We start from the raw sequence: 19,696 nt of genomic DNA on the forward strand, positions 1-19,696 counted from the left end.
TTAATTGCCTTAAAGGCGCACTAGATAATTACAGAAATTTACAGTAAGCTATACAATGGAATTACAGTGGATTTGCAGTCAGAGTAAAATATAACAATAAGGGTACAAGACTTAGAGATATTAAGCTGGAGGTCAATTTACCAGGTTGTAGGTTGCATGTGGATGCCGGGAGCTCTGCAGTACACAGGTATAAGAATCTTAGTTGCCGGACAGACCCCAAAGCGCGGGCCGCTGCTCCCTTGGCAGATCTGTCCCCAGGTCCTTCTTAGATCATCATCATCTGGTTCTTTGGTGAGAGTGAGGCTGTCTGCCATGTGCTGCCAGTTCTTAAGCATGCTGGGTTCCTCCCCCCTGTGTCAGAGGGTGGGTTAATAATCTCCACCCTTTAGCTCCCTGCAGAACTTATTCCCAATATCTAAGAAAGAGTGTAACTTCCTCCAGGATGATCGGATCAGCACACGAGAGGTACCAGTGAATGCGGTTTGTTTTGCCTGTCGTGTGGAGAGCAAACATGGCCCCATTGGGTCGCTGTGGAGGGCCAATCTCTATATCTCAGGTCCCAGAGCCCTCACCAACTCAGGAGTCGCACCGCCAGATGCTCGATTTCCACAGGGTCACGTGGATATTTTTTTTGAGTCTATAACTCGAAAGGTGTGCTCATAATCCATGATCCTAGGATGGAGTCAAAGAGGCTGGGAGAGACAATGGATGTGTATTCCTGTGTCCAGCTGACAGGTATATTCTAATTGAATCCCCCAGGCACCTTCATGCCCCATGCTGGCGTGGCTCCTACTCAAGCTTTGAAGTTCTACTTTGGCTTTATCTCATTATCATACTAAAAGACCTTGCTATTCAACACTGGAGCACTAAATCCTGTTTTCTTCAATATGCTTACAGGCCGTGGGGGGGGTAGGAGCAGTTAGCTGCCTGTAATTCTTGTGAACTCAGACCAAAATGGACAGGCCAAGCTCAAACATGAGGCGAACATTAGGCCCCATATCCAAGATGGTGGCTGCTCCTTCATCACATATAGTCTGATGACCACCATACACATAAGATGGTGCGACCATTGTCATGCTCGCTGGTGGCATACGTGGTTTGTGGATCCACTGTGTCACAGGGTCAGTTTTGCCTAGAAGGGGTGTAGCTAACCGGCTACCTGGTGTTCACTGGAGTTCATGATGGTGGAGCCAGACTTGAGCGGCAGGTAGCCACCAGGTACCACTCCAAGTTAGTCCCCGATAATGCAGCTACCGATCCCAGAGGTCTTGTTCGCTGGACAGGGACAGGACTGACAGCACGGACAATGAGTACTTTGGGGATAGGTTCTCGTTCAGACACACATGTCTCGGGAAATGGTCCAAGTACCACTGATGCTGCTACAGTGTTCAGGTACCGCTGGAGAGGCTTCAGGGTCACTTACACACTAAACAAGACTACCGGGATGACAGTGGATAAGGGAATAATTTTAATAGACTAAGGATGGGGGACCTGGCAACATACAGTTGCACACACAAACTACTACTAAGTAACTAAAGGGGTTGCTCAGGCACCTCCCTATTGGGAAGTGTGCCTTAAATACAAGATTCCTCCCAGCTATTGGCTTGGGGCATCTGTGCAGGCCCCTTATAGAACAGGGGAACGTGCGTGCACTTGCGTGCTGCTGGAAGCCTGTGCAGCTGTAAGGAGGTGGCAGGGACCCTCACATGCCTTCTCTCTCCTGAACGCTGTTCATATGTGTCATATGTGTCACGTGCGGCACCCTGATGTTTTATTAATGTTGATCTACTGTGCAGTTTATTAATGTGAAATGTAATGTTTATGTACTGTAATGTCATGTGTCCATCAGGTACTGTGTATAGGCTTAGTGCTAGGATAGGATCTTTGATAGTATAGGACTGTAGGGGGATTAGAATAGAGGGGGACACATTAGAGAATAGAAAAGAATAGATAGGAGTGTTGGTTAGCATAGGGGTTTAGCAGCTGGGAGGAGCTATAGGGCAGGGCAGTGCAGAGCCTGGGATATAGTCAGGACACGTCCTGATTAGGCAGCAGAGCCCGGGCAGGCTTCCCCAGGGTGAGATGTAAGCAGCAGATGAAGCGGACGGACGGCCGTGGGGATAAAGATGTTACTGCAGTAAGGGACCCCGGGCGAAGAATAGTGCAGCCAGGCACCAGCTCAACAGGATCATCCGTAGGAAGGATCTGGGGTCTACGACCAGGGCGGGAGCGGAGGGGCTGGCAGGGAACTGGTAATGCTGGAAACACGGATGGGACACGGATTGTCCAAATAGGCTGCCTGGATGGCAGGGAAAAGGGAGACAGAGCTGCTAGTAAGGATCAAGGCCGCCCGGATGACAGGCAGACATAGGAAAAAGATGTCATTGTGTATAACCTGTGCTGCCATTGTAATGAATGCCCTCTTGACTAGTAAACTTCAACTGCTGGAAAAGAACTGTGACTCGGCGGAGTTTTGTGGAATGTGGAAACATGGAGCTAGAGTGACAGAACTGGAAAGGACTCTGACAGTGACCATAACCATAACTGTAATGCTGCGTACGCTGCACACGCAGCAAAAAGGACATTGCGTTTTATCTGTGGGACGCCAGGGTGTGGGAACCGTACAGCCCGTTGCCACGACTACCACCCTGGCCGCCTTACACAGCGTGCATAGGGAAAGGAAGTGCAACTGGGGCTGTGAGTATGTCAGCGTCCCTGCATGGAGAGGAGGAGCACCATACAGGTGTAGTAATCGCAGGCACGCGGGATGCGGTGACGAGACGGGAGCCGGAGTGAGCTTAGAACGGAACATTTTATATATATATATATATATATATATATATATATATATATATGTGTATCTATAGGGGCTATCTCGAGTAACCAACAAGCTAACAAAAGTTATCCTCGCAGGGATCAGAACAATAATACACATGTAATACGATAATAACTATCCGGTCGGAACTGGTAACTAAGAGGCCACGGAATGGACGACTACAGGTCGAGAAACTACGTTGGATTTAACTACAATGTGTCACTTATCCTCCTCTGACATCCGTCAGAGTGGTGGTCGGTGTTTCTTCGGTGTGTCAGCCGCTGGGCCCAGTAGCCGAGGAGCTGGTGCAAGTTTCTGGCGTTCCTACGCCAAGGCGGAGTGTGGGCACAACATGCCACTGAAGAGTTCCTCTGCATTGCGCCTCCCGGCGGAGGCGAAATAGGGACAGCCGGGGCCAGAGGCGTGTAGGCCCCAGCCGCAGGCTGGGGCCGGACAGTGGTGGCAGCGGGCAGGCCGCAGCAGCGTGCTGGAGTCGGGCAGTGGCGGCCGCGGGAGGTGGCACGCAGGCCGCAACTGCGGGCTGGAGTTGAGTGGCGGTGGCCGCGGGCGGAAGCAGGCAGGCCGCAGATGCGGGCCAGAGTCGGGCAGTGGCGGCCACGGGCGGCAGCGGACAGGCCGCAGCCACAGGCTGGAGTCGGGCAGCGGCGGCCGCGAGCGGCAGCGGACAGGCCGCAGCCGCGGGCTGGAGTCGGGCAGCGGTGGCCTCGAGCGGCAACGGACAGGCCGCAGCCGCGGGCTGGAGTCCGGCAGCGGTGGCCGCGAGCGACAACGGACAGGCCGCAGCTGCGGGCTGGAGTCGGGCAGCGGTGGCCGCGAGCGGCAACGGACAGGCCACAGCCGCGGGCTGGAGTCGGGCAGCGGTGGCCGCGAGCGGCAGCGGACAGGCCGTGGCCGCGAGCGGCAACGGACAGGCCGCAGCCGCGGGCTGGAGTCGGGCAGCGGTGGCCGCGTGCGGCAGCGGACAGGCCGCAGCCGCGGGCTGGAGTCGGGCAGCAGCGGCCGCGGAAGGTGGTGGACAGCGCGGTCGTTCGGTCGGTGCCCCGCTGCTGAGCTGCTCGAGGCTGTCTCCTCCTTGTCCGTGGTGAGTCTCTCCTCAGTCCCTCTGGTCGTCACACTCCTTCTGGCTGTGGCTCTCTGGCGCCACCTAGGCTCCCTGCTCCTTCTTTCCCACACTGTCGAGTGCCCCCTGCTGGCGTTCTCTTTATGCATCAAATGGCCAAGTTCTCCAAAAAATATGACATAGTTGTCATGGGAGATTACAACTATCCAGACATTTGTTGGGAATCTCTCTCAGGCAAAACTAACAGGTCAAGGAAATTCTTATCCTCTCTTGCTGACAACTTTATCTTCCAAAAGGTAGGGGAGAAAACAAGGGGAACTGCTACCTTGGATCTAATCCTTATAAACAGGGAGGAAATGGTTGAGGAGGTAAAAGTGGCTGGGACCCTAGGAGGTAGCGACCATGCTATTTTAGAATTTTGGATAACTAGAGGAGGAAGACCTGTGAAGACTCAGACGTCAAGGTTAGATTTCAGAAAGGCAGATTTTCAGGGATTCAGAAAGAGAATTGGAGGGATCCAATGGCTGGATATCCTTAAAGACAAAAATGTCCAGGAAGGATGGGAAATCTTGAAAAATGAAATTCTCAAAGCACAATTGTTAACAATTCCGAAAAGAGGGAAGAATAGGAAGCATTTAAGAAAACCAGGATGGATGAACACAGAACTTAAGCACATGCTAAAAAGGAAGAAAAAAAATGTTTATAAAATGGAAAGAGGGAGGCATATCTAAAGAAGAATATAATGCTGTCTGCAGAACCTGCAGGGCACAAATCAGATTATCTAAAGCTGAAAATGAATTGAGGCTTGCAAGAGATGTCAAAAGCAATAATAAAGGATTTTGGGGATATGTCAAAAGTAAAAGAAAAGTCAAAGATGCTATAGGATTTTTACAGGATGAAAATGATGAAATGGTAAGACAGGATTTTGAGAAGGCCGAACTTTTAAATTCCTATTTTGCATCTGTTTTCTCTCAGAAAGGAAATGTAACATCAACTGTTCTTCACTGTCCTATTAAGGGAATAGAAGAATCCAGGATATCTATAAACAGAAAGATAGTGAGAAAACACTTAGCTAACCTAAATGAATTCAAGTCTCCAGGTCCAGATGAATTACACCCCAGAGTACTGAAGGAGATAGCAGAAGAAATTTTTGAACCCCTCTCCATAATCTTTGAAAATTCTTGGAGAACAGGAGAAGTCCCAGAAGACTGGAGAAGAGCAAATGTTGTTCCTATCTTCAAAAAGGGGAAGAAGGTGGACCCAGGGAACTATAGGCCGGTGAGTCTGACTTCTATACCAGGAAAGATCTTTGAACAAATTATTAAAAAACATGTATGTCAGTACCTGGATAAGAATGAAGTGATTAAACAGAGTCAGCATGGGTTTGTAACTAATAAGTCATGTCAGACTAACTTAATATCCTTCTATGACGGAATCACTGATTGGGTGGATCAAGGAAATGCTGAATGCTGTAGATATAGTATATCTTGACTTCAGCAAAGCATTTGACAAAGTCTCTCATACAATCCTTATTGAAAAAATGACTAAGTATGGAATGGACAAGGCAACTGTTAGGTGGATTCATAACTGGCTTAGTGATCGGACCCAAAGAGTGGTTGTAAATGGCTGCACATCCAGTTGGAAGAATGTCTCAAGTGGGGTACCACAGGGCTCTGTCCTGGGCCCTGTATTGTTCAACATCTTTATCAATGATTTAGATGAAGGAATTGAGGGTAAACTGATTAAATTTGCTGATGACACAAAGCTAGGAGGGATAGCTAATACTAGAGAAGAGAGAGAGAGGATTCAAAAAGATATAAATAAACTGGAGAAGTGGGCAGCAACTAACAGAATGGTTTTTAACAGGGAAAAATGCAAAGTACTACATCTGGGCAATAAAAATGAAAAAAGCATATACAGAATGGGAGGAATAGGGCTAAGCAGCAGCACATGTGAAAAAGACTTGGGTATACTAATAGATCACAGACTGAATATGAGTCAACAGTGTGATGCAGCAGCAAAAAAGGCAAATGCAATTCTAGGATGTATTAACAGAAGCATACAGTCTAGATCACGTGAAGTCATTATTTCCCTCTACTCCTCTTTGGTCAGACCTCATCTGGAATATTGTGTCCAGTTTTGGGCACCACATTTTAAAAAAGACATCAACAAACTGGAGCAAGTTCAGAAAAGAGCGACCAGAATAGTGACCGGTCTGCAAACCCTGTCTTATGAGGAAAGGTTGCAGGATTTGGGAATGTTTAGTTTGCAAAAGAGAAGACTGAGAGGAGACTTAATAGCTGTCTACAAATATCTAAAGGGCTGTCACATTGTAGAAGGATCAACTTTATTCTCATTTGCACAAGGAAAGACTAGAAGCAATGGGATGAAACTGAATGGCAGGAGACACAGATTAGATATTAGAAAAAACTTTTTGACAGTTAGAGTGATCAATGAGTGGAACAGGCTGCCACGAGAAGTGGTGAGTTCTCCTTCAATGGAAGTCTTCAAACAGAGGCTGGACAGACATCTGACTGGGATGATTTAGCGAATCTTGCTTTGAGCAGGGGGTTGGACCAGATGGCCCAGGAGGTCCCTTCCAACTCTACGATTCTATGATTCCTTTTATACCTGCTCCGCCCCACTCTTTCTAGAACTGTCTGTTGTCCGTCCTTCAATTATGTCCCCCGGAAACAGTCTTCCTAGGAACCTTGATGACAGTCCCCTTGGTTCCGGTCCAGTTACACAGTGGGGACTCTTCCTCCTACACGGGGACGCAGGGCTGCCATCAAGGCATTACTGCCCTGACTGGCGTATGGGGCCCGGTAGGCAGAGGGGGCCCGCATCGGGCCTGATCTCCTCTGGTCACCGGGCCCCTACCGGTAGGTAAACCGGGCCCTCGACGCTGCCGCCAGCCCGCACGTCAATAGTTAACAGCTGCCAGCCAATAGGAGGCTGGCAGCTGACGTCAGCCGCAGCGCGCACCTCGCCGGCACTGTCAGTCGCCGGCTGGGACGCGCTGCAGTGTGTAGGGAGCGCGAGCGTCGCCCGCCGCTGGACCGCGGCCAGGTAAGAATAATTTTTTTCTATTTTTTAAAATTTTTAAGAGCGGCAATCCGGGGGGCCCGGGGGGAGACATTTGGGCAGAATGCTGGACATGAGCAGAATGCTGAACGCTGGGGCAGATTGCTGGACATGGGGCAGAATGATGAACACTGGGGCAGATTGCTGGACATGGGGCAGAATGCTGGGCACGATGGGGCAGATTGCTGGACACGATGGGGCAGATTGCTGGACACGATGGGGCAGATTGCTGGTCATGATGGGGGCAGAATGCTGGGCACGATGGGGCAGATTGCTTGACACGATGGGGCAGATTGCTGGTCATGATAGAGGCAGAATGCTGGGCATGATGGGGCAGATTGCTGGACACAATGGGGCAGATTGCTGGTCATGATGGGGGAAGAATACTGGGCACGATGGGGCAGAATGCTGGGCATGATGGGGCAGATTGCTGGACACGATGGGACAGATTGCTGGTCATGATAGGGGCAGATTACTTGGCACGATGGGGCAGATTGTTGGACACGATGGGGCAGACAGATTGCTGGACACGATGGGGGCAGAATGCTGTTCACGATGGGGGCAGAATGCGGGGCACGATGGGGCAGAATGCTGGGCATGATGGGGCAGATTGCTGGACACGATGGGGCAGATTGCTGGACACGATGGGGCAGATTGCTGGACACGATAGGGGCAGAATGTGACAGTGAGACACAAGAGGGGGCAGAACGGACACGGGGGCAGAATGTGACAGTGAGACACAGGAGGGGGCAGAATGTGAGGCACAGTGGCAGAATGTGACAGTGAGGCACAGGGGCAGAATGAGATACGGGGCATGATTGGAGATATGGGGCATGATTGGAGACACAGGGGGCAGGATCAAAGACATGGGGGCATGACTGGAGACACTGGGGGCAGGATTGGAGACAGATGGGGCAGGATTGGAGACAGATCGTGCAGGATCATGGGGCAGGATGGATACGGTGGAGACAGATGGGGCAGGATGGGGAGATCATATGGGGCAGAATGGATACTTATGAGGGCGGGATGGGAGAACGGATGACTGAAGCCAGGAATGAGACACACGGGGGCTAGGATGGGGGATATTATTACCACAGGGTCTAATTAAGGGATATTATTACTGCAGTGATGTATTTATTTTATTTTTTGAGTATAATGTTTTAAATGGGGGGAGGGCGGTTCTGTTACTGTGTAGTGTGACACTATGTTGCCTTTTTTTCTTCATGTGATGTAATGTAGAAGTTGGGAAAATTAAGTAATATGTTATGCAAGCGGAGCTCTAGGTAACTGTGCTATTTTCTGCAGAGACGAGCCCTGGCTGGAAGACGTGATGGCGGTCTGTGCTGGATGAAAGATGAAAAGCAAAGATGAAGGACTTCACCTAGAGACGTCACTGGTGAGTTAGTGTGTCACCTGTATACACCGACACTATGCACTGTATAGAGGCCTTGTGTATAATGTTATTGATCACTGTATTACCTGTACACAGACACTGTATACTAAGTACAGATCTCCTGTGTATAATGGCACTTATGGTGATAGTATTGTTTTTTTTTTTATTACTGATCAGTATTGTAGTATTCAGTCACTGTGGTGGTAATATGTGGTCTGGTCTTGGTGTGGTGCTGTTCCTTGTATGTGATATTATTCGGTCACTGTGGTGGTAATATGTGGTCTGGTCATGGTCTGGCGGTATTTGTTCCTTGTGTGTGGTATTATAGGTCACTATGTGGTCTGGACATGGTGCGGTGGTATTTTTCCCTTGTATGTGATATTATTGGTCATTTTAAAAATTGAAAAATAGAAAAAAACCTAAATTGTATCACATTTTAACAAATATTTAATAGGTTACAGTAGAATAGAGTTCGGCCAAAAGAGTCTATCCTGTTATGGTGGCGGCTTAAAAAATCTTTTGGCCAAAACAAAAGCTGCCGGCTATATGTGTGATCTGGTGATGGGAACTGTTAATGTGTGATTGGTGAGAAGTGGAGTTTTTCCAAGAGAGAGCGGTGGGACTTTGGACAGTTCGAGGGGTGGAGCCTGGGCGGAGTCTCAAGGGGGCCCCGAAAATTTTACCAGTATGGGGCCCCGAAATTCCTAGTGGCAGCCCTGCTGGTACGCCGGCAATGGGCGTTGCAACCATCCTGATAAAATCAGTGAACTTCATCCACTTTACTGCACAGTGTATGGGCAACGTAAATATTATTATTATTATTATTATTTATTTATATAGCACGATTGATTCCATGGTGCTGTACATGAGAAGCGGTTACATACAAATTACAGATATCACTTACAGAAAACAAACTAACAATGACAGACTGATACAGAAGGGAGAGGACCCTGTCCTTTCGGGCTTACATGCTACAGGATGGTGTGGAAGGAGACAGTAGGTTGGTGGGTTGCAGCAGTTCTGGTGTTGGTTGAGGTGATATCTCCGGTAGTGGTGAGAGAGAAGGCGATAGCGGGGTCATTGCAGGCTGTAGGCTTTCTTGAAGAGGTGGGTTTTCAGGTTCTGTCTGAAGGATCCAAATGTGGTTGATAGTCGGACATGTTGGGGCAAAGAATTCCAGTGATAGGGGCAATTCGGGAGAAGACTTGGACGCGGATGGGTGAGGAGCGAATAAGTGTGGAGGAAAGAAGGAGGTCTTGGGAGGACCGGAGATTACGTGAGGGAAGGTATCGGGAGATTAGTTCAGAGACATAAGGGGGAGACAGGTTATAGATGGCCTTGTAGGTCATCAAATATCAGTTTGTCTCTCTGCCCAATACTCAGGTCCCAATTTTCCAACCAAGTGTGACAAACTGGAAAATAAACCATCCATTCCTGTGACCTAGAATTCCAAAACCGGATGCCATCTCCTTAATCCATCTCCATAGCTAAGATTAAGGCCTAGGTAATGCCAGCTTTCAGATTTTATAGGATTAAAATTCAGCTAATTTGTAATTCTGTAGAATTAAAAGTAAAATAGTAAACTGAAAGCTTCTCCTATTGCTACCATCATTACCATCGTACACGTGCCCCCGCCAGCCACAGTATTATGAGATGCATGATAGACATAGACCGAGAAAGGAAGTGCCTGTCTTGTTGTGGTTAAGGGCAGATCTCCCTTTCCCATTACTAGTAAATATCGACATCCAGGAGAACACTTACTGCCATCACAATAAAGGAAAATTCTTCAGACCTGAGAAGATTAAAAAAGAAAGAAACAAAGTTAAAGTGAGAAACTGCATGTAACAAAGTAACACATGTACGGGCCGCGTCACTGAGGTTCCCCAAGTAGATGAGTCACTCGTGCTTTATTCAGCTATACATTGTTGCTATGATGACACTGGTGTTTAGAGGAAGCATACAGAATGTTGTAGCATGCAAACATTTTATTTTACAATGTCCTTCATTTCATATGGATGGAAAACCTGAGATTAACGTTCTTAGTCCCTGATTATGTCACGCGGTTCATGTATACAGCATTCATCACCTATAGACATTACTCATGTAACAAGAAGTGTATGTACTGTGTGTGTATATACAGTATATATATATATATATATGTGTGTGCGGGAAAACCAGGTAGGCTAGGGTTAAATCCTAGCACTACAGGTCCTGATTAAATGCACCTTGATATCTATGACTAAATTCAAGCCATGTGCTCACCGGTCAGTCAGCTGGGGAAGTGTAGCAGAGTGGATTGTATTGAAGCTGCAGAGAGGCAAGCAGAGACTGCAAGTATCACTGGTTGTTGTGAACAATGACTGTTTTGTGTGACCGAGTTGGCGACTAGCTCTGCCGTGTGTGAGTAGCCAGGGTCTGTGTTGTTTAGATAGCCCATCCTGGTATATACTTTTTATGTATCCCATCCTGGACTAATCCTGGTATATACAGCCATGGTCAAAAGTGCTGACACTCTTGAAAGTATTCCAGAAGATGAAGTATTTCTCCCAGAAAGTTATTGCAATTATACATACTTTGTTATAAATGTGTTTATTTCCTTGGTGTGTATTGGAACAACATAAAAACAGAGAAAAAAGGCAAATTGGACATAATTTCACCCAAAACTCCAAAAATGGGCTTGCCTTAATTGTTGGCACCCTCAACTTAATATTTGGCTGAACACCCTTTGGAATAAATAACTGCAATAAATCACTTCCTATATATATCAACAAGCTTCTTACACCTCTCAACTAAAAGTCCCGCACAAGTCCAGTGTAGGAGAAGTGGACTGACCTATGGACCTGTCTACAGCAGGAAAGTAAATTTACAATGTGCTTGGTGTGGACTGTTGTATATGAAGGTGGGAGACAGCTAGAGATAGAAGAAGTGGGTGAAGTACTGGGTTTGGCCACTAGGGGAGACCAAGGACAGCAGAAACAAAAGACGGTGTAATACTGTAGTTTGGCCACAAGATGGCAGCAGAGAGCAGTGAGGAAAGGGCTTAACATCAGCTTAAGGCTATGAAACCGCAGAGTCATGGGGGGGCGGAGTTACAGGAGCTCTAGAGGGGAATTCCCAGAGAGAGGGCTATAAGAAGGGGTAGATAGTTCCAGAAGGAGTCAGTCCAGGGAGAGGAGCTCAGGAGAGAAGACTGAAAGGAGACACCGACAGAGAAGAAGCTCCAGAAGGGACTGATAACGGAGATGGTCAGGAGGGTGGCCCTGACAGGAGAAGCCGCAGAACAGAGGAGGCCCGGGGGTACCAGACGGACGGACTCAGACAGGTGAAGCGCTGTGGTGGTAGGCCTAGGGCAGCCACAGTGAAAGAGCCGCGAGGGAAGTCAATTAGGAAAAGGAAGAAACTGAAGGTACCCGGGCCTGTGTGCGGAAGGTGTCAAGCAGCTTAACATCAGCTTAAGGCTACGAAACCGCAGAGTCATGGGGTGGAGTTACAGGAGCTCTAGAGGGGAATTCTGTTGTGAGTTCATTTTCCCCTTCACCATTGAGGTCTGATGAACTCCCTCTTCTGGTGAAGGAAGGTAGTGAGGCTGATTACCAAGCATTTGGGCAGGATGATGATGACTGGGTGACGGGAATTGCTGACTGGATATAAGGCAGCCGACGCCCTTCTGCCTTGCTGGTGATCTCTCTGAGGGATTCTAGGAGACCAGTCTGATTCCTGCTCCTCAAAAGATAAGTTTTCTGCTCTGCTTTTTGCATTTGTGTTTTGGTTTCGTTTTTCTGGATTTCTGCCTTCCCTGCTGGGGTGTGCTGAATTCCTTTTGCTCTGTCTTCAGAAAATACCTGAGTGCTGATATAGTCTTTTTGAAGCCTAGCGTCTTCAGGGCTTTTTTCCCTATCAGCTGTTGGCTCTTGTTTTGATAGGGTTTTGGCGGATTACAGACAGCAGCTTTTCTGTCCTGTCCTATGTAGTTAGCTTGGGCCCCATCGTTTGCTCAGCCTTTCTATCTGTGTGTGTGTTTTTTCATCTTGCTTCACCGTCATTATATGTTGGGGGCTGCTTATTGCTTTGGGGTCTGCTCTGGGGCAGTTTAGATTTCCCTTTCTGTCTTTAGGCTATGTAGTTCTCCGGCTGTGATCGAGGGGTCTAGGGCACCGTAGGAACCCCCCACGGCTACTGCTAGTTGTTGTTGATAGGTTCAGGGGTCTGTAATCCGATAGCTGCCAACTTCTCTGGTTTTCTGGACTTAACTAGTATTTCTGTTTTTGCCTCCTACGGTGACTCATTCATAACAGAATTCCCAGAGAGAGGGATATAAGAAGGGGTAGAGAGTTCCAGAAGAAGCCAGTCCAGGGAGAGGAGCTCAGGAGAGGAGAAGACTGAAAGGATAGACCGACCAAGAAGACGCTCCAGAAGGGACTGATAACAGAGACGGTCAGGGGGGTGGCCCTGACAGGAGAAGCTGCAGAAGAGGAGGTCCGGGGGTACCAGATGGACGTACTCGGACGGGTGAAGCACTGTGGTGGTAGGCATAGGGCAGCCACAGTGAAAGCCGCGAGGGAAGTCAATTAGGAAAAGGAAGAAACTGAAGGTACCCGGGCCTGTGTGCGGAAGGTGTCAAGCAGCTGCTGTGTGGTGCTGCGGTCGTTGAGAGGACGGCTAATAAAGAGGACCTGTTGAACGCACATCGGTGTCTGTTTCAAGTCTGTTAGCGGCGGGAAAAAGGACCACACCCAGTCGGCTCACATACCTAAACCAGCACCGCAGCCCAACAGACAGAGGCCTAGAGGAGATGGTGATGTCAGGATTCTTTACAGGCCACAGCAGATCCAGAAGCGAATAGTTCCACACTAGAAGTCCAGACAGTAGTTAAGCACAGACAACATCAGGGAGATGCACAGAGGACTGGAAGCAGCATAACATTGAGAGGCAGAGCACTGAGTAATGAGCAGCAGCAGCAGGGAGTCCACCAGTAGACAGGCAGGAGCTCAGGAGCCAACAGCAACAAAATACTCAGGCAAAGAGGAACACATGGCCCGGACTTAAATAATCAAAACAGACAAGTTGCTCCATGATAAGGCGAGATAAAAGACTCCATCTTGGATAAGGGTGAGTAGGCACAAAGGAAAGTCCGGAATCCTTACAAACTGCTCCATTTGCTCTCAACTCAGCAAGCTGTCGGGAAACGTCTAAGTCTGGGGGATATTCAAGGAGGTCACCAAGACTTCCAGGTACCCTTTTACTCCTCAGATAAAGTATTGCTGAACGTGGAACTTTGTTTTCAGAACCTGTGGTTATCTGTTCTTGCTTTCTTTGACTGTGGATCTGTTGCCAATTTCATTGATTCTGGACCAGTTCTTACATTTGGATTAGGGACAGTTAGATTGTAAAGACCCATTCAAATTGTCACTATTGACAGGACACCATTACTTCAGCACTTAGTCCAGCTGGTAACAGTGGAATTCACACTTAGAGTGGGAACTCTTAATTCTGAGTCCATCTCCTGCTATGTGTTGGATAATTTACCTGCTGGATTGTTTTTGGATTTCCATGGCTGCAAATCCATAATCCTGTTATTGATTGGTGTCGGAAGAATATTGTTAAACGGAGTTCCTACTGTCATAAGAAATGTCTTAGCGCTGTACAGATTTGCTCCACTAGATTGGAGGGTCTGCCAGCTTACCTGAAAGACTTCAGAGATGTGTTCTCGGAGAAAGAGGCTGAGATTTTACCGCCTCATCGTCCTTATGATTGTGCTATAAATCTTTTTCCTAATGCCAAATTGCCTAAAGCTCGGCTGTATAATTTGTCGGGACCTGAACGGACTGCTATGAAGGAACATGTATATGAAAGTTTACGGAAGGGTCATATCCGTCCTTCCTCCTTGCCTGTAGCTGTGGGGTTCTTTTTTGTGAAAAAGAAAGATGGTGGCCTCTGCCCTTGCCTCGATTTCCGTGAACTGAACAAAATTACAGTTAAGAATACTTACCCACTTCCACTTATCCCCGACCTATATAAACAGCTTACGGGGGCCAAATAGTTTTCCAAGCTTGACCTTAGAGGGGCATATAATATTATAATTATCCAGGAGGATATTGAGAGGAAATCGACATTTTTAACGTCGGAGGGTTTATTTGAAAATCTTGTCATGCCTTTTAGGTTGACCAATACACTTGCTCTCTGATATTATTGGAAGGTTTATTGTGGTATACTGTACCTGGATGACATTCTCATTTTTTCACCTGATCTCAATTCTCACTATGAGCACGTTCAATTAGTTTTACAGAAACTAAGGAAAATTCTTTGTTTGATAAATTGGAGAAATGCACTTTTTCTGTTCAGGAAATATCGATCCTGGGGTTCATTATGTCAGCTGAAGGGTTTAAAATGGACCCTGGGAAGGTGCAGGCAATAATTGATTGGGTTCAACCTCATGATCTGAAAACATTGCACCGATTCTTAGGGTTCGCTAATTACTATAGAAACTTAAGGGTTTTTCTCATATGGTGAAACCCCTTACTGAACTCACACAAAAGGGGACGAATCTTAAGGTTTGGTCATTGGATGCTGCTGGTGCCTTTGATTTAACCTGATCTCCAGAAACCATTCATTGTAGATGTGGATGCCTCTGAAGTTGGGGTAGGATTTGTTTTGGCTCAAGGTTCCAAAACTCTGACCAACTTACGTCCATGTGCATTTTTCTCCAGGAAATTTTCATCTGCTGAAAAAAATTATGATGTGGGGAATCGCGAGCTGCTCGCGGTCAAATTAGCTTCTGAAGAATGGAGACATTTTTTGAAGGGAGCTATTCATCCTGTTACTGTGGTAATTAGTGTTGAGCATTCCGATACCGCAAGTATCGGGTATCGGCCGATACTTGCTGTATCGGAATTCCGATACCGACTTCCGATATTTTTTCAATATCGGAATTCGGCATCGGAATCGGAAGTTCAGTTGATTGACGGCCTGACGTCATCATGATGCGCGGTGTGTGCGCATCATGATGCGCCGTCATTTCGGGCCTTCCGGGGGTCTCTGCCGGCCTGCCGGGGGGCTGTGCCGGCCTGCCGGGGGGCTGTGTGGACTGCCCGGGGTCTGTACCGGCCTGCCGGGGGGCTGTGCCGGCCTGCCGGTGGTCTGTGCACCCTGTGGGGGTCTGTACCGGCCTGCCGGGGGGCTGTGCCGGCCTGCCGGGGGGCTGCGCTGATGTCCGGGGGTCTGTGCAAGCATCGTCCGATGGGACTACAAGTCCCATCGGGCGATGCCTGCTACCATGACAGTGATTGACACATTAGCCAATGATGGGACAGTAGTAGTCCCATCATCCGGCTAATGTGTTAAATGTTAAAAAAAAAAAAAAAAAATACTACATACATACTACATGCATGCTACATACATACTACATGCTACATACATACTACATATATACTACATACATACTACATACATGCTACATACATACTACATGCATACTACATACATACTACATGCTACATACATACTACATGCATGCTACATACATACTACATACATGCTACATACATACTGCATGCTACATACATACTACATACATACTACATGCATGCTACATACATACTACATATATACTACATGCATGCTACATACATACTACATGCTACATACATACTACATATATACTACATACATACTACATACATGCTACATACATACTGCATGCTACATACATACTACATACATACTACATACATGCTACATACATACTACATGCATGCTACATACATACTACATGCATGCTACATGCATGCTACATACATACCACATACATACTACATACATACTACATACTACATATATACTACATGCATGCTACATACATACTACATGCTACATACATACCACATACATACTACATACATACTACATACATACTACATGCTACATACATACTACATATATACTACATGCATGCTACATACATACTACATGCTACATACATACCACATACATACTACATACATGCTACATATATACTACATGCATGCTACATACATACTACATATATACTACATGCATGCTACATACATACTACATGCTACATGCATGCTACATACATACTACATACATACTACATGCTACATACATACCACATATATACTACATACATACAATACATTCATACAATACATACATAGACATACAGTACATATAACATAGAGTAACATACTTACCAATACTTGTCACATTGTTCCCCGAAGCCATTGTCTTTTCCGGAATAAATATTAACATAACAAACCACAAAAATACTCACCCACGATCCGAAGCAGTCCACGAGTGTGTCCCACGACGATCTTGGGTAGAGAACTGCAGCATCAGATGATGCTGCCGTTCTCTACGGGCTGCAGGAATCCAATGACGGAAGGTAGGTATCCTTCCGCACTGTATTCCTCCGCCACTTAAAAAAAAAAAAGTCCCTAGTCTCACTTTATGCCATTGCTGCGTGGGAATTTCCCACACAGCAATGGCATAAAGTGAGACTAGGGACTTTTTTTTTTTTTAAGTGGCGGAGGAATACAGTGCGGAAGGATACCTACCTTCCGTCATTGGATTCCTGCAGCCCGTAGAGAATGGCAGCAACAGCTGATGCTGCAGTTCTCTACCCAAGATCGTCGTGGGACACACTCGTGGACTGCTTCGGATCGTGGGTGAGTATTTTTGTGGTTTGTTATGTTAATATTTATTCCGGAAAAGACAATGGCTTCGGGGAACAATGTGACAAGTATTGGTAAGTATGTTACTCTATGTTATATGTACTGTATGTCTATGTATGTATTGTATGAATGTATTGTATGTATGTAGTATATATGTGGTATGTATGTAGCATGTAGTATGTATGTAGTATGTATGTAGCATGCAGTATGTATGTAGCATGCATGTAGTATATATGTAGTATGTATGTGGTATGTATGTAGCATGTAGTATGTATGTAGCATGCATGTAGTATGTATGTAGCATGCATGTAGTATATATGTAGTATGTATGTAGCATGCATGTAGTATATATGTAGTATGTATGGAGTATGTATGTAGCATGTAGTATGTATGTAGCATGCATGTAGTATGTATGTGGTATGTATGTAGCATGCATGTAGCATGCATGTAGTATGTATGTAGTATGTATGTAGTATATATGTAGTATGTATGTAGCATGTAGTATGTATGTAGTATGTATGTAGCATGCATGTAGCATGCAGTATGTATGTAGCATGCATGTAGTATATATGTAGTATGTATGTAGCATGTAGTATGTAGCATGCATGTAGTATATATGTAGTATGTAGCATGTAGTATGTATGTAGCATGCATGTAGTATATATGTGTTATGTATGTAGCATGTAGCATGCATGTAGCATGCATGTAGTATGTATGTAGTATATATGTGGTATGTATGTAGCATGCAGTATGTATGTAGCATGCATGTAGTATATATGTAGTATGTATGTTGCATGTAGTATTTATGTAGTATGAATGTAGCATGTATGTAGTATGAATGTAGCATGTATGTAGTATGCATGTTGTATGTATGTAGCATGTAATTTTTTTTTTTTTTTTTTTACATTTAACACATTAGCCGGATGATGGGACTACTACTGTCCCATCATTGGCTAATGTGTCAATCACTGTCATGGTAGCAGGCATCGCCCGATGGGACTTGTAGTCCCATCGGACGATGCCTGCACAGACCCCCGGAGCCTGCACAGACCACCGGCAGGCCGGCACAGCCCCCCGGCAGGCCGGCACAGCCCCCCGGCAGGCCGGCACAGCCCCCCGGAGCCTGCACAGCCCCCCGGCAGGCCGGCACAGCCCCCCGGCAGGCCGGCACAGCCCCCCCGGAGCCTGCACAGACCACCGGCAGGCCGGCACAGACCACCGGAGCCTGCACAGACCCCCTGGCAGGCCGGCACAGCCCCCCGAAAGGCCCGTACAGACCACAGAGAGGCTGTACAAGGGCAGGAAAGGGTTTTTCTTATTCCGATACCGGAAGTCCCATAGACTTGAATGGGACTTCCGGTATCGGAATCGGCGATACCGATACTTTTTTTAAAGATCGGCCGATACCATCCGATACGATACTTTGAAGTATCGGACGGTATCGCTCAACTCTAGTGGTAATAGATCATAAAAATTTAGCCTATATTGAATCCGCTAAACGTTTAACCCCTAGACAGGCGAGATGGTCCTTATTTTTCTCTAGATTCAATTTTTCTTTAACAGTCACGTCAATCAAGCCACTGAAACCTCTCCTTTCTTTTGTAATTATGGTTTTCATCCTCATTTTGGTGAATTCTCTAGGATGCGTTCTGGATGCCCTGGAGTGGAGGTGACCATTCAGAAACTTAGGGATGTTTGGAGGGAGGTTCAGAGGAATATTGGGGTGGCTCAGTTTCGGCAAAAACGTAAGGCCGATAGGAAACGTTCGGCGGGTTTCACTTTCAAAGTTGGAGATAAAGTTTGGTTGTTGTTCAAGAATATAAGGTTAAAAGTACCTTCAGCAAAGTTGGGCAAGAAATTCATTGGTCAATAAGAGATTTTGGACGTTGCCTTTAGATTAAAGCTTCCATAGTCCCTTTGTGTCCCCAATGTTTTTCAAAAGTCCCTGTTCCTTCTGTGTTGTCTGTCTCTTTCCCTCATCCTCCAGTCTCTGTTGATGGAGATTTAGAGTACAAGGTGCAGAGAATTGTTGATTCTCTGAGGGTCTGAAATTCCCTTCAATATCTGGTTCACTGGAGGCGATATGGACCCGAGGAGAGACCTTGGGTTCCGGCTCATTCGTTGAAGGCTGATCGTTTGGTCAGAGCTTTTCACCGTTGGTTTCCTGGGATACCTGGGGGTCCGGTGGCCACCCCTTGAAGAGGGGGTACTGTCATGATTCCTCTACTCAGAATGTCTGGGACTCTGTGATGGGCAGCTCTGTCATCCTATCCTGTGCTGGGGCATGCTGAGTTGTCAGTGCTTTGATTGACAGCTCGGTTGACCTATCTGACTGGAATGTGCAGAGACTTCACCAGGTGCTCCCTGTTCTTGGTAATTTGCCCTGTTAGTTAGGTGAGCTGTCTGGCCCAGATCATTGCCAGTCAAAAGCTTGTTCTAAGCTTGTGCTCTCTGGTGTGTTCGCTATTACCCTGTGCTGTAATTTCTGATCTTCTGCTGCTGACATTTTGTACCGTGTTCAGACTACCTGTTATTTGCCCCTTTGCATCTGATATTCCGCTGCTGACCTTTGGACCATGTTCAGACTACCCATTTGTTATTTCCCCCTTTGTCTCTGATATTCGGCTGCTGAC

The 19,696-nt window shown here is 46.7% G+C and overlaps 1 long non-coding RNA gene across 1 annotated transcript in view; it reads right to left on the minus strand.

Annotated features, from left to right (window-relative positions):
• LOC141046767 (uncharacterized) overlaps positions 1–19,696 on the minus strand; it is a 150,083-nt gene that overhangs the window by 77,655 nt on the left and 52,732 nt on the right. Inside the window, exon 2 of the long non-coding RNA XR_012219650.1 lies at positions 10,135–10,165. This is a non-coding gene — a long non-coding RNA (uncharacterized lncRNA). The remainder of the gene's footprint in view (positions 1–10,134; positions 10,166–19,696) is intronic.

This window comes from Dendrobates tinctorius, unplaced genomic scaffold (genome assembly GCF_039654945.1).
Source record: "Dendrobates tinctorius isolate UK_male_01 unplaced genomic scaffold, ASM3965494v1 ptg000120l, whole genome shotgun sequence".
Taxonomy (NCBI): Eukaryota; Metazoa; Chordata; class Amphibia; order Anura; family Dendrobatidae; genus Dendrobates; species Dendrobates tinctorius.